This window comes from Diplotaxodon limnothrissa, unplaced genomic scaffold, assembly GCF_057381915.1.
Source record: "Diplotaxodon limnothrissa isolate DT_005_m unplaced genomic scaffold, D_limnothrissa_male_GT1.1 unmapped_scaffold_6, whole genome shotgun sequence".
NCBI classification, from domain to species: Eukaryota; Metazoa; Chordata; class Actinopteri; order Cichliformes; family Cichlidae; genus Diplotaxodon; species Diplotaxodon limnothrissa.
In genome coordinates, this window is record NW_028188560.1 from 1,181,880 (window position 1) to 1,195,446 (window position 13,567).

Below are 13,567 nucleotides of genomic sequence, written 5' to 3' on the forward strand. Positions count from 1 at the left end.
GTTCTGTATAACCACTTTGTCCTCTCTCTGTGTTTGTTTCTCGTTCGTTGTTGTGTGTTTTTGTGTGCATTTGTCTCTTTCAAACAGGTGCCGGTCCTCACCTCTGCAGTGCTGCCGTGTCCTGTAGCGCTGCATGGTTCTAAGCTAAGTTTCCTTTCCTTTTTCTGTTCTCTCAGATTTGTCCTCAGGTTTGAAGTGTCTGTGTTGTGCAGCTGGTCTGGTCTGTCTCTAGACAGTTCAGGCTTCACCCACTAGTTAAATGGTGGAGGCTCACAGCGACATACTCAACACACAAGTTTCTGAACTCTGCATGAGGGTTTCTCCGACGAAGTGAGGGCCGTGAGGCACAGCTCCCCGTCCCCCGGTGACCCTGCTAAGTCCACCTTCTTAGGGAAACCCTCTGCAGAGGAGCTGACAGAGCCAGGAACTTGTGAGTTGTGTGTGTCCACTCAGGCATCATTCATGCTTGTTCTGTAGGCAGTTCCTGTCAGAAGGAGGAGGCGCAGCAGGAGCGTCGGGGGGCGGAAGACGGTGCCTCAGTGCCTCTCTCCTTCTGACATTGTTAAAGAAAACACAACAAATTTATAATTATGTAGATAATTACATGTAGATAATGTCCTCAAGTTCTGTATAACCACTTTTTCCTCTCTCTGTGTTTGTTTCTCGTTCGTTGTTGTGTGTGTTTGTGTGCATTTGTCTCTTTCAAACAGGTGCTGGTCCTCACCTCTGCAGTGCTGCCGTCTCCTGTAGCGCTGCATGGTTCTAAGCTAAGTTTCCTTTCCTTTTTCTGTTCTCTCAGATTTGTCCTCAGGTTTGAAGTGTCTGTGTTGTGCAGCTGGTCTGGTCTGTCTCTAGACAGTTCAGGCTTCACCCACTAGTTAAATGGTGGAGGCTCACAGCGACATACTCAACACACAAGTTTCTGAACTCTGCATGAGGGTTTCTCCGACGAAGTGAGGGCCGTGAGGCACAGCTCCCCGTCCCCCGGTGACCCTGCTAGGTCCACCTTCTTAGGGAAACCCTCTGCAGAGGAGCTGACAGAGCCAGGAACTTGTGAGTTGCGTGTGTCCACTCAGGCATCATTCATGCTTGTTCTGTAGGCAGTTCCTGTCAGAAGGAGGAGGCGCAGCAGGAGCGTCGGGGGGCGGAAGACGGTGCCTCAGTGCCTCTCTCCTTCTGACATTGTTAAAGAAAACACAACAAATTTATAATTATGTAGATAATTACATGTAGATAATGTCCTCAAGTTCTGTATAACCACTTTGTCCTCTCTCTGTGTTTGTTTCTCGTTCGTTGTTGTGTGTTTTTGTGTGCATTTGTCTCTTTCAAACAGGTGCCGGTCCTCACCTCTGCAGTGCTGCCGTCTCCTGTAGCGCTGCATGGTTCTAAGCTAAGTTTCCTTTCCTTTTTCTGTTCTCTCAGATTTGTCCTCAGGTTTGAAGTGTCTGTGTTGTGCAGCTGGTCTGGTCTGTCTCTAGACAGTTCAGGCTTCACCCACTAGTTAAATGGTGGAGGCTCACAGCGACATACTCAACACACAAGTTTCTGAACTCTGCATGAGGGTTTCTCCGACGAAGTGAGGGCCGTGAGGCACAGCTCCCCGTCCCCCGGTGACCCTGCTAGGTCCACCTTCTTAGGGAAACCCTCTGCAGAGGAGCTGACAGAGCCAGGAACTTGTGAGTTGTGTGTGTCCACTCAGGCATCATTCATGCTTGTTCTGTAGGCAGTTCCTGTCAGAAGGAGGAGGCGCAGCAGGAGCGTCGGGGGGCGGAAGACGGTGCCTCAGTGCCTCTCTCCTTCTGACATTGTTAAAGAAAACACAACAAATTTATAATTATGTAGATAATTACATGTAGATAATGTCCTCAAGTTCTGTATAACCACTTTGTCCTCTCTCTGTGTTTGTTTCTCGTTCGTTGTTGTGTGTTTTTGCGTGCATTTGTCTCTTTCAAACAGGTGCCGGTCCTCACCTCTGCAGTGCTGCCGTCTCCTGTAGCGCTGCATGGTTCTAAGCTAAGTTTCCTTTCCTTTTTCTGTTCTCTCAGATTTGTCCTCAGGTTTGAAGTGTCTGTGTTGTGCAGCTGGTCTGGTCTGTCTCTAGACAGTTCAGGCTTCACCCACTAGTTAAATGGTGGAGGCTCACAGCGACATACTCAACACACAAGTTTCTGAACTCTGCATGAGGGTTTCTCCGACGAAGTGAGGGCCGTGAGGCACAGCTCCCCGTCCCCCGGTGACCCTGCTAGGTCCACCTTCTTAGGGAAACCCTCTGCAGAGGAGCTGACAGAGCCAGGAACTTGTGAGTTGCGTGTGTCCACTCAGGCATCATTCATGCTTGTTCTGTAGGCAGTTCCTGTCAGAAGGAGGAGGCGCAGCAGGAGCGCCGGGGGGCGGAAGACGGTGCCTCAGTGCCTCTCTCCTTCTGATATTGTTAAAGAAAACACAACAAATTTGTAATTATGTAGATAATTACATGTAGATAATGTCCTCAAGTTCTGTATAACCACTTTTTCCTCTCTCTGTGTTTGTTTCTCGTTCGTTGTTGTGTGTGTTTGTGTGCATTTGTCTCTTTCAAACAGGTGCCGGTCCTCACCTCTGCAGTGCTGCCGTCTCCTGTAGCGCTGCATGGTTCTAAGCTAAGTTTCCTTTCCTTTTTCTGTTCTCTCAGATTTGTCCTCAGGTTTGAAGTGTCTGTGTTGTGCAGCTGGTCTGGTCTGTCTCTAGACAGTTCAGGCTTCACCCACTAGTTAAATGGTGGAGGCTCACAGCGACATACTCAACACACAAGTTTCTGAACTCTGCATGAGGGTTTCTCCGACGAAGTGAGGGCCGTGAGGCACAGCTCCCCGTCCCCCGGTGACCCTGCTAGGTCCACCTTCTTAGGGAAACCCTCTGCAGAGGAGCTGACAGAGCCAGGAACTTGTGAGTTGCGTGTGTCCACTCAGGCATCATTCATGCTTGTTCTGTAGGCAGTTCCTGTCAGAAGGAGGAGGCGCAGCAGGAGCGCCGGGGGGCGGAAGACGGTGCCTCAGTGCCTCTCTCCTTCTGACATTGTTAAAGAAAACACAACAAATTTGTAATTATGTAGATAATTACATGTAGATAATGTCCTCAAGTTCTGTATAACCACTTTTTCCTCTCTCTGTGTTTGTTTCTCGTTCGTTGTTGTGTGTGTTTGTGTGCATTTGTCTCTTTCAAACAGGTGCCGGTCCTCACCTCTGCAGTGCTGCCGTCTCCTGTAGCGCTGCATGGTTCTAAGCTAAGTTTCCTTTCCTTTTTCTGTTCTCTCAGATTTGTCCTCAGGTTTGAAGTGTCTGTGTTGTGCAGCTGGTCTGGTCTGTCTCTAGACAGTTCAGGCTTCACCCACTAGTTAAATGGTGGAGGCTCACAGCGACATACTCAACACACAAGTTTCTGAACTCTGCATGAGGGTTTCTCCGACGAAGTGAGGGCCGTGAGGCACAGCTCCCCGTCCCCCGGTGACCCTGCTAGGTCCACCTTCTTAGGGAAACCCTCTGCAGAGGAGCTGACAGAGCCAGGAACTTGTGAGTTGCGTGTGTCCACTCAGGCATCATTCATGCTTGTTCTGTAGGCAGTTCCTGTCAGAAGGAGGAGGCGCAGCAGGAGCGCCGGGGGGCGGAAGACGGTGCCTCAGTGCCTCTCTCCTTCTGACATTGTTAAAGAAAACACAACAAATTTGTAATTATGTAGATAATTACATGTAGATAATGTCCTCAAGTTCTGTATAACCACTTTTTCCTCTCTCTGTGTTTGTTTCTCGTTCGTTGTTGTGTGTGTTTGTGTGCATTTGTCTCTTTCAAACAGGTGCCGGTCCTCACCTCTGCAGTGCTGCCGTCTCCTGTAGCGCTGCATGGTTCTAAGCTAAGTTTCCTTTCCTTTTTCTGTTCTCTCAGATTTGTCCTCAGGTTTGAAGTGTCTGTGTTGTGCAGCTGGTCTGGTCTGTCTCTAGACAGTTCAGGCTTCACCCACTAGTTAAATGGTGGAGGCTCACAGCGACATACTCAACACACAAGTTTCTGAACTCTGCATGAGGGTTTCTCCGACGAAGTGAGGGCCGTGAGGCACAGCTCCCCGTCCCCCGGTGACCCTGCTAGGTCCACCTTCTTAGGGAAACCCTCTGCAGAGGAGCTGACAGAGCCAGGAACTTGTGAGTTGCGTGTGTCCACTCAGGCATCATTCATGCTTGTTCTGTAGGCAGTTCCTGTCAGAAGGAGGAGGCGCAGCAGGAGCGCCGGGGGGCGGAAGACGGTGCCTCAGTGCCTCTCTCCTTCTGACATTGTTAAAGAAAACACAACAAATTTGTAATTATGTAGATAATTACATGTAGATAATGTCCTCAAGTTCTGTATAACCACTTTTTCCTCTCTCTGTGTTTGTTTCTCGTTCGTTGTTGTGTGTGTTTGTGTGCATTTGTCTCTTTCAAACAGGTGCCGGTCCTCACCTCTGCAGTGCTGCCGTCTCCTGTAGCGCTGCATGGTTCTAAGCTAAGTTTCCTTTCCTTTTTCTGTTCTCTCAGATTTGTCCTCAGGTTTGAAGTGTCTGTGTTGTGCAGCTGGTCTGGTCTGTCTCTAGACAGTTCAGGCTTCACCCACTAGTTAAATGGTGGAGGCTCACAGCGACATACTCAACACACAAGTTTCTGAACTCTGCATGAGGGTTTCTCCGACGAAGTGAGGGCCGTGAGGCACAGCTCCCCGTCCCCCGGTGACCCTGCTAGGTCCACCTTCTTAGGGAAACCCTCTGCAGAGGAGCTGACAGAGCCAGGAACTTGTGAGTTGCGTGTGTCCACTCAGGCATCATTCATGCTTGTTCTGTAGGCAGTTCCTGTCAGAAGGAGGAGGCGCAGCAGGAGCGCCGGGGGGCGGAAGACGGTGCCTCAGTGCCTCTCTCCTTCTGATATTGTTAAAGAAAACACAACAAATTTGTAATTATGTAGATAATTACATGTAGATAATGTCCTCAAGTTCTGTATAACCACTTTGTCCTCTCTCTGTGTTTGTTTCTCGTTCGTTGTTGTGTGTGTTTGTGTGCATTTGTCTCTTTCAAACAGGTGCCGGTCCTCACCTCTGCAGTGCTGCCGTCTCCTGTAGCGCTGCATGGTTCTAAGCTAAGTTTCCTTTCCTTTTTCTGTTCTCTCAGATTTGTCCTCAGGTTTGAAGTGTCTGTGTTGTGCAGCTGGTCTGGTCTGTCTCTAGACAGTTCAGGCTTCACCCACTAGTTAAATGGTGGAGGCTCACAGCGACATACTCAACACACAAGTTTCTGAACTCTGCATGAGGGTTTCTCCGACGAAGTGAGGGCCGTGAGGCACAGCTCCCCGTCCCCCGGTGACCCTGCTAGGTCCACCTTCTTAGGGAAACCCTCTGCAGAGGAGCTGACAGAGCCAGGAACTTGTGAGTTGCGTGTGTCCACTCAGGCATCATTCATGCTTGTTCTGTAGGCAGTTCCTGTCAGAAGGAGGAGGCGCAGCAGGAGCGCCGGGGGGCGGAAGACGGTGCCTCAGTGCCTCTCTCCTTCTGACATTGTTAAAGAAAACACAACAAATTTGTAATTATGTAGATAATTACATGTAGATAATGTCCTCAAGTTCTGTATAACCACTTTTTCCTCTCTCTGTGTTTGTTTCTCGTTCGTTGTTGTGTGTGTTTGTGTGCATTTGTCTCTTTCAAACAGGTGCCGGTCCTCACCTCTGCAGTGCTGCCGTCTCCTGTAGCGCTGCATGGTTCTAAGCTAAGTTTCCTTTCCTTTTTCTGTTCTCTCAGATTTGTCCTCAGGTTTGAAGTGTCTGTGTTGTGCAGCTGGTCTGGTCTGTCTCTAGACAGTTCAGGCTTCACCCACTAGTTAAATGGTGGAGGCTCACAGCGACATACTCAACACACAAGTTTCTGAACTCTGCATGAGGGTTTCTCCGACGAAGTGAGGGCCGTGAGGCACAGCTCCCCGTCCCCCGGTGACCCTGCTAGGTCCACCTTCTTAGGGAAACCCTCTGCAGAGGAGCTGACAGAGCCAGGAACTTGTGAGTTGCGTGTGTCCACTCAGGCATCATTCATGCTTGTTCTGTAGGCAGTTCCTGTCAGAAGGAGGAGGCGCAGCAGGAGCGCCGGGGGGCGGAAGACGGTGCCTCAGTGCCTCTCTCCTTCTGACATTGTTAAAGAAAACACAACAAATTTGTAATTATGTAGATAATTACATGTAGATAATGTCCTCAAGTTCTGTATAACCACTTTTTCCTCTCTCTGTGTTTGTTTCTCGTTCGTTGTTGTGTGTGTTTGTGTGCATTTGTCTCTTTCAAACAGGTGCCGGTCCTCACCTCTGCAGTGCTGCCGTCTCCTGTAGCGCTGCATGGTTCTAAGCTAAGTTTCCTTTCCTTTTTCTGTTCTCTCAGATTTGTCCTCAGGTTTGAAGTGTCTGTGTTGTGCAGCTGGTCTGGTCTGTCTCTAGACAGTTCAGGCTTCACCCACTAGTTAAATGGTGGAGGCTCACAGCGACATACTCAACACACAAGTTTCTGAACTCTGCATGAGGGTTTCTCCGACGAAGTGAGGGCCGTGAGGCACAGCTCCCCGTCCCCCGGTGACCCTGCTAGGTCCACCTTCTTAGGGAAACCCTCTGCAGAGGAGCTGACAGAGCCAGGAACTTGTGAGTTGCGTGTGTCCACTCAGGCATCATTCATGCTTGTTCTGTAGGCAGTTCCTGTCAGAAGGAGGAGGCGCAGCAGGAGCGCCGGGGGGCGGAAGACGGTGCCTCAGTGCCTCTCTCCTTCTGACATTGTTAAAGAAAACACAACAAATTTGTAATTATGTAGATAATTACATGTAGATAATGTCCTCAAGTTCTGTATAACCACTTTGTCCTCTCTCTGTGTTTGTTTCTCGTTCGTTGTTGTGTGTGTTTGTGTGCATTTGTCTCTTTCAAACAGGTGCCGGTCCTCACCTCTGCAGTGCTGCCGTCTCCTGTAGCGCTGCATGGTTCTAAGCTAAGTTTCCTTTCCTTTTTCTGTTCTCTCAGATTTGTCCTCAGGTTTGAAGTGTCTGTGTTGTGCAGCTGGTCTGGTCTGTCTCTAGACAGTTCAGGCTTCACCCACTAGTTAAATGGTGGAGGCTCACAGCGACATACTCAACACACAAGTTTCTGAACTCTGCATGAGGGTTTCTCCGACGAAGTGAGGGCCGTGAGGCACAGCTCCCCGTCCCCCGGTGACCCTGCTAGGTCCACCTTCTTAGGGAAACCCTCTGCAGAGGAGCTGACAGAGCCAGGAACTTGTGAGTTGCGTGTGTCCACTCAGGCATCATTCATGCTTGTTCTGTAGGCAGTTCCTGTCAGAAGGAGGAGGCGCAGCAGGAGCGCCGGGGGGCGGAAGACGGTGCCTCAGTGCCTCTCTCCTTCTGACATTGTTAAAGAAAACACAACAAATTTGTAATTATGTAGATAATTACATGTAGATAATGTCCTCAAGTTCTGTATAACCACTTTTTCCTCTCTCTGTGTTTGTTTCTCGTTCGTTGTTGTGTGTGTTTGTGTGCATTTGTCTCTTTCAAACAGGTGCCGGTCCTCACCTCTGCAGTGCTGCCGTCTCCTGTAGCGCTGCATGGTTCTAAGCTAAGTTTCCTTTCCTTTTTCTGTTCTCTCAGATTTGTCCTCAGGTTTGAAGTGTCTGTGTTGTGCAGCTGGTCTGGTCTGTCTCTAGACAGTTCAGGCTTCACCCACTAGTTAAATGGTGGAGGCTCACAGCGACATACTCAACACACAAGTTTCTGAACTCTGCATGAGGGTTTCTCCGACGAAGTGAGGGCCGTGAGGCACAGCTCCCCGTCCCCCGGTGACCCTGCTAGGTCCACCTTCTTAGGGAAACCCTCTGCAGAGGAGCTGACAGAGCCAGGAACTTGTGAGTTGCGTGTGTCCACTCAGGCATCATTCATGCTTGTTCTGTAGGCAGTTCCTGTCAGAAGGAGGAGGCGCAGCAGGAGCGCCGGGGGGCGGAAGACGGTGCCTCAGTGCCTCTCTCCTTCTGACATTGTTAAAGAAAACACAACAAATTTGTAATTATGTAGATAATTACATGTAGATAATGTCCTCAAGTTCTGTATAACCACTTTTTCCTCTCTCTGTGTTTGTTTCTCGTTCGGTGTTGTGTGTGTTTGTGTGCATTTGTCTCTTTCAAACAGGTGCCGGTCCTGACCTCTGCAGTGCTGCCGTCTCCTGTAGCGCTGCATGGTTCTAAGCTAAGTTTCCTTTCCTTTTTCTGTTCTCTCAGATTTGTCCTCAGGTTTGAAGTGTCTGTGTTGTGCAGCTGGTCTGGTCTGTCTCTAGACAGTTCAGGCTTCACCCACTAGTTAAATGGTGGAGGCTCACAGCGACATACTCAACACACAAGTTTCTGAACTCTGCATGAGGGTTTCTCCGACGAAGTGAGGGCCGTGAGGCACAGCTCCCCGTCCCCCGGTGACCCTGCTAGGTCCACCTTCTTAGGGAAACCCTCTGCAGAGGAGCTGACAGAGCCAGGAACTTGTGAGTTGTGTGTGTCCACTCAGGCATCATTCATGCTTGTTCTGTAGGCAGTTCCTGTCAGAAGGAGGAGGCGCAGCAGGAGCGCCGGGGGGCGGAAGACGGTGCCTCAGTGCCTCTCTCCTTCTGACATTGTTAAAGAAAACACAACAAATTTGTAATTATGTAGATAATTACATGTAGATAATGTCCTCAAGTTCTGTATAACCACTTTTTCCTCTCTCTGTGTTTGTTTCTCGTTCGGTGTTGTGTGTGTTTGTGTGCATTTGTCTCTTTCAAACAGGTGCCGGTCCTCACCTCTGCAGTGCTGCCGTCTCCTGTAGCGCTGCATGGTTCTAAGCTAAGTTTCCTTTCCTTTTTCTGTTCTCTCAGATTTGTCCTCAGGTTTGAAGTGTCTGTGTTGTGCAGCTGGTCTGGTCTGTCTCTAGACAGTTCAGGCTTCACCCACTAGTTAAATGGTGGAGGCTCACAGCGACATACTCAACACACAAGTTTCTGAACTCTGCATGAGGGTTTCTCCGACGAAGTGAGGGCCGTGAGGCACAGCTCCCCGTCCCCCGGTGACCCTGCTAGGTCCACCTTCTTAGGGAAACCCTCTGCAGAGGAGCTGACAGAGCCAGGAACTTGTGAGTTGCGTGTGTCCACTCAGGCATCATTCATGCTTGTTCTGTAGGCAGTTCCTGTCAGAAGGAGGAGGCGCAGCAGGAGCGCCGGGGGGCGGAAGACGGTGCCTCAGTGCCTCTCTCCTTCTGACATTGTTAAAGAAAACACAACAAATTTGTAATTATGTAGATAATTACATGTAGATAATGTCCTCAAGTTCTGTATAACCACTTTTTCCTCTCTCTGTGTTTGTTTCTCGTTCGTTGTTGTGTGTGTTTGTGTGCATTTGTCTCTTTCAAACAGGTGCCGGTCCTCACCTCTGCAGTGCTGCCGTCTCCTGTAGCGCTGCATGGTTCTAAGCTAAGTTTCCTTTCCTTTTTCTGTTCTCTCAGATTTGTCCTCAGGTTTGAAGTGTCTGTGTTGTGCAGCTGGTCTGGTCTGTCTCTAGACAGTTCAGGCTTCACCCACTAGTTAAATGGTGGAGGCTCACAGCGACATACTCAACACACAAGTTTCTGAACTCTGCATGAGGGTTTCTCTGACGAAGTGAGGGCCGTGAGGCACAGCTCCCCGTCCCCCGGTGACCCTGCTAGGTCCACCTTCTTAGGGAAACCCTCTGCAGAGGAGCTGACAGAGCCAGGAACTTGTGAGTTGCGTGTGTCCACTCAGGCATCATTCATGCTTGTTCTGTAGGCAGTTCCTGTCAGAAGGAGGAGGCGCAGCAGGAGCGCCGGGGGGCGGAAGACGGTGCCTCAGTGCCTCTCTCCTTCTGACATTGTTAAAGAAAACACAACAAATTTGTAATTATGTAGATAATTACATGTAGATAATGTCCTCAAGTTCTGTATAACCATTTTTTCCTCTCTCTGTGTTTGTTTCTCGTTCGTTGTTGTGTGTGTTTGTGTGCATTTGTCTCTTTCAAACAGGTGCCGGTCCTCACCTCTGCAGTGCTGCCGTCTCCTGTAGCGCTGCATGGTTCTAAGCTAAGTTTCCTTTCCTTTTTCTGTTCTCTCAGATTTGTCCTCAGGTTTGAAGTGTCTGTGTTGTGCAGCTGGTCTGGTCTGTCTCTAGACAGTTCAGGCTTCACCCACTAGTTAAATGGTGGAGGCTCACAGCGACATACTCAACACACAAGTTTCTGAACTCTGCATGAGGGTTTCTCCGACGAAGTGAGGGCCGTGAGGCACAGCTCCCCGTCCCCCGGTGACCCTGCTAGGTCCACCTTCTTAGGGAAACCCTCTGCAGAGGAGCTGACAGAGCCAGGAACTTGTGAGTTGCGTGTGTCCACTCAGGCATCATTCATGCTTGTTCTGTAGGCAGTTCCTGTCAGAAGGAGGAGGCGCAGCAGGAGCGCCGGGGGGCGGAAGACGGTGCCTCAGTGCCTCTCTCCTTCTGACATTGTTAAAGAAAACACAACAAATTTGTAATTATGTAGATAATTACATGTAGATAATGTCCTCAAGTTCTGTATAACCACTTTTTCCTCTCTCTGTGTTTGTTTCTCGTTCGTTGTTGTGTGTGTTTGTGTGCATTTGTCTCTTTCAAACAGGTGCCGGTCCTCACCTCTGCAGTGCTGCCGTCTCCTGTAGCGCTGCATGGTTCTAAGCTAAGTTTCCTTTCCTTTTTCTGTTCTCTCAGATTTGTCCTCAGGTTTGAAGTGTCTGTGTTGTGCAGCTGGTCTGGTCTGTCTCTAGACAGTTCAGGCTTCACCCACTAGTTAAATGGTGGAGGCTCACAGCGACATACTCAACACACAAGTTTCTGAACTCTGCATGAGGGTTTCTCCGACGAAGTGAGGGCCGTGAGGCACAGCTCCCCGTCCCCCGGTGACCCTGCTAGGTCCACCTTCTTAGGGAAACCCTCTGCAGAGGAGCTGACAGAGCCAGGAACTTGTGAGTTGCGTGTGTCCACTCAGGCATCATTCATGCTTGTTCTGTAGGCAGTTCCTGTCAGAAGGAGGAGGCGCAGCAGGAGCGCCGGGGGGCGGAAGACGGTGCCTCAGTGCCTCTCTCCTTCTGACATTGTTAAAGAAAACACAACAAATTTATAATTATGTAGATAATTACATGTAGATAATGTCCTCAAGTTCTGTATAACCACTTTGTCCTCTCTCTGTGTTTGTTTCTCGTTCGTTGTTGTGTGTTTTTGCGTGCATTTGTCTCTTTCAAACAGGTGCCGGTCCTCACCTCTGCAGTGCTGCCGTCTCCTGTAGCGCTGCATGGTTCTAAGCTAAGTTTCCTTTCCTTTTTCTGTTCTCTCAGATTTGTCCTCAGGTTTGAAGTGTCTGTGTTGTGCAGCTGGTCTGGTCTGTCTCTAGACAGTTCAGGCTTCACCCACTAGTTAAATGGTGGAGGCTCACAGCGACATACTCAACACACAAGTTTCTGAACTCTGCATGAGGGTTTCTCCGACGAAGTGAGGGCCGTGAGGCACAGCTCCCCGTCCCCCGGTGACCCTGCTAGGTCCACCTTCTTAGGGAAACCCTCTGCAGAGGAGCTGACAGAGCCAGGAACTTGTGAGTTGCGTGTGTCCACTCAGGCATCATTCATGCTTGTTCTGTAGGCAGTTCCTGTCAGAAGGAGGAGGCGCAGCAGGAGCGCCGGGGGGCGGAAGACGGTGCCTCAGTGCCTCTCTCCTTCTGATATTGTTAAAGAAAACACAACAAATTTGTAATTATGTAGATAATTACATGTAGATAATGTCCTCAAGTTCTGTATAACCACTTTGTCCTCTCTCTGTGTTTGTTTCTCGTTCGTTGTTGTGTGTGTTTGTGTGCATTTGTCTCTTTCAAACAGGTGCCGGTCCTCACCTCTGCAGTGCTGCCGTCTCCTGTAGCGCTGCATGGTTCTAAGCTAAGTTTCCTTTCCTTTTTCTGTTCTCTCAGATTTGTCCTCAGGTTTGAAGTGTCTGTGTTGTGCAGCTGGTCTGGTCTGTCTCTAGACAGTTCAGGCTTCACCCACTAGTTAAATGGTGGAGGCTCACAGCGACATACTCAACACACAAGTTTCTGAACTCTGCATGAGGGTTTCTCCGACGAAGTGAGGGCCGTGAGGCACAGCTCCCCGTCCCCCGGTGACCCTGCTAGGTCCACCTTCTTAGGGAAACCCTCTGCAGAGGAGCTGACAGAGCCAGGAACTTGTGAGTTGCGTGTGTCCACTCAGGCATCATTCATGCTTGTTCTGTAGGCAGTTCCTGTCAGAAGGAGGAGGCGCAGCAGGAGCGCCGGGGGGCGGAAGACGGTGCCTCAGTGCCTCTCTCCTTCTGACATTGTTAAAGAAAACACAACAAATTTGTAATTATGTAGATAATTACATGTAGATAATGTCCTCAAGTTCTGTATAACCACTTTTTCCTCTCTCTGTGTTTGTTTCTCGTTCGTTGTTGTGTGTGTTTGTGTGCATTTGTCTCTTTCAAACAGGTGCCGGTCCTCACCTCTGCAGTGCTGCCGTCTCCTGTAGCGCTGCATGGTTCTAAGCTAAGTTTCCTTTCCTTTTTCTGTTCTCTCAGATTTGTCCTCAGGTTTGAAGTGTCTGTGTTGTGCAGCTGGTCTGGTCTGTCTCTAGACAGTTCAGGCTTCACCCACTAGTTAAATGGTGGAGGCTCACAGCGACATACTCAACACACAAGTTTCTGAACTCTGCATGAGGGTTTCTCCGACGAAGTGAGGGCCGTGAGGCACAGCTCCCCGTCCCCCGGTGACCCTGCTAGGTCCACCTTCTTAGGGAAACCCTCTGCAGAGGAGCTGACAGAGCCAGGAACTTGTGAGTTGCGTGTGTCCACTCAGGCATCATTCATGCTTGTTCTGTAGGCAGTTCCTGTCAGAAGGAGGAGGCGCAGCAGGAGCGCCGGGGGGCGGAAGACGGTGCCTCAGTGCCTCTCTCCTTCTGACATTGTTAAAGAAAACACAACAAATTTGTAATTATGTAGATAATTACATGTAGATAATGTCCTCAAGTTCTGTATAACCACTTTTTCCTCTCTCTGTGTTTGTTTCTCGTTCGTTGTTGTGTGTGTTTGTGTGCATTTGTCTCTTTCAAACAGGTGCCGGTCCTCACCTCTGCAGTGCTGCCGTCTCCTGTAGCGCTGCATGGTTCTAAGCTAAGTTTCCTTTCCTTTTTCTGTTCTCTCAGATTTGTCCTCAGGTTTGAAGTGTCTGTGTTGTGCAGCTGGTCTGGTCTGTCTCTAGACAGTTCAGGCTTCACCCACTAGTTAAATGGTGGAGGCTCACAGCGACATACTCAACACACAAGTTTCTGAACTCTGCATGAGGGTTTCTCCGACGAAGTGAGGGCCGTGAGGCACAGCTCCCCGTCCCCCGGTGACCCTGCTAGGTCCACCTTCTTAGGGAAACCCTCTGCAGAGGAGCTGACAGAGCCAGGAACTTGTGAGTTGCGTGTGTCCACTCAGGCATCATTCATGCTTGTTCTGTAGGCAGTTC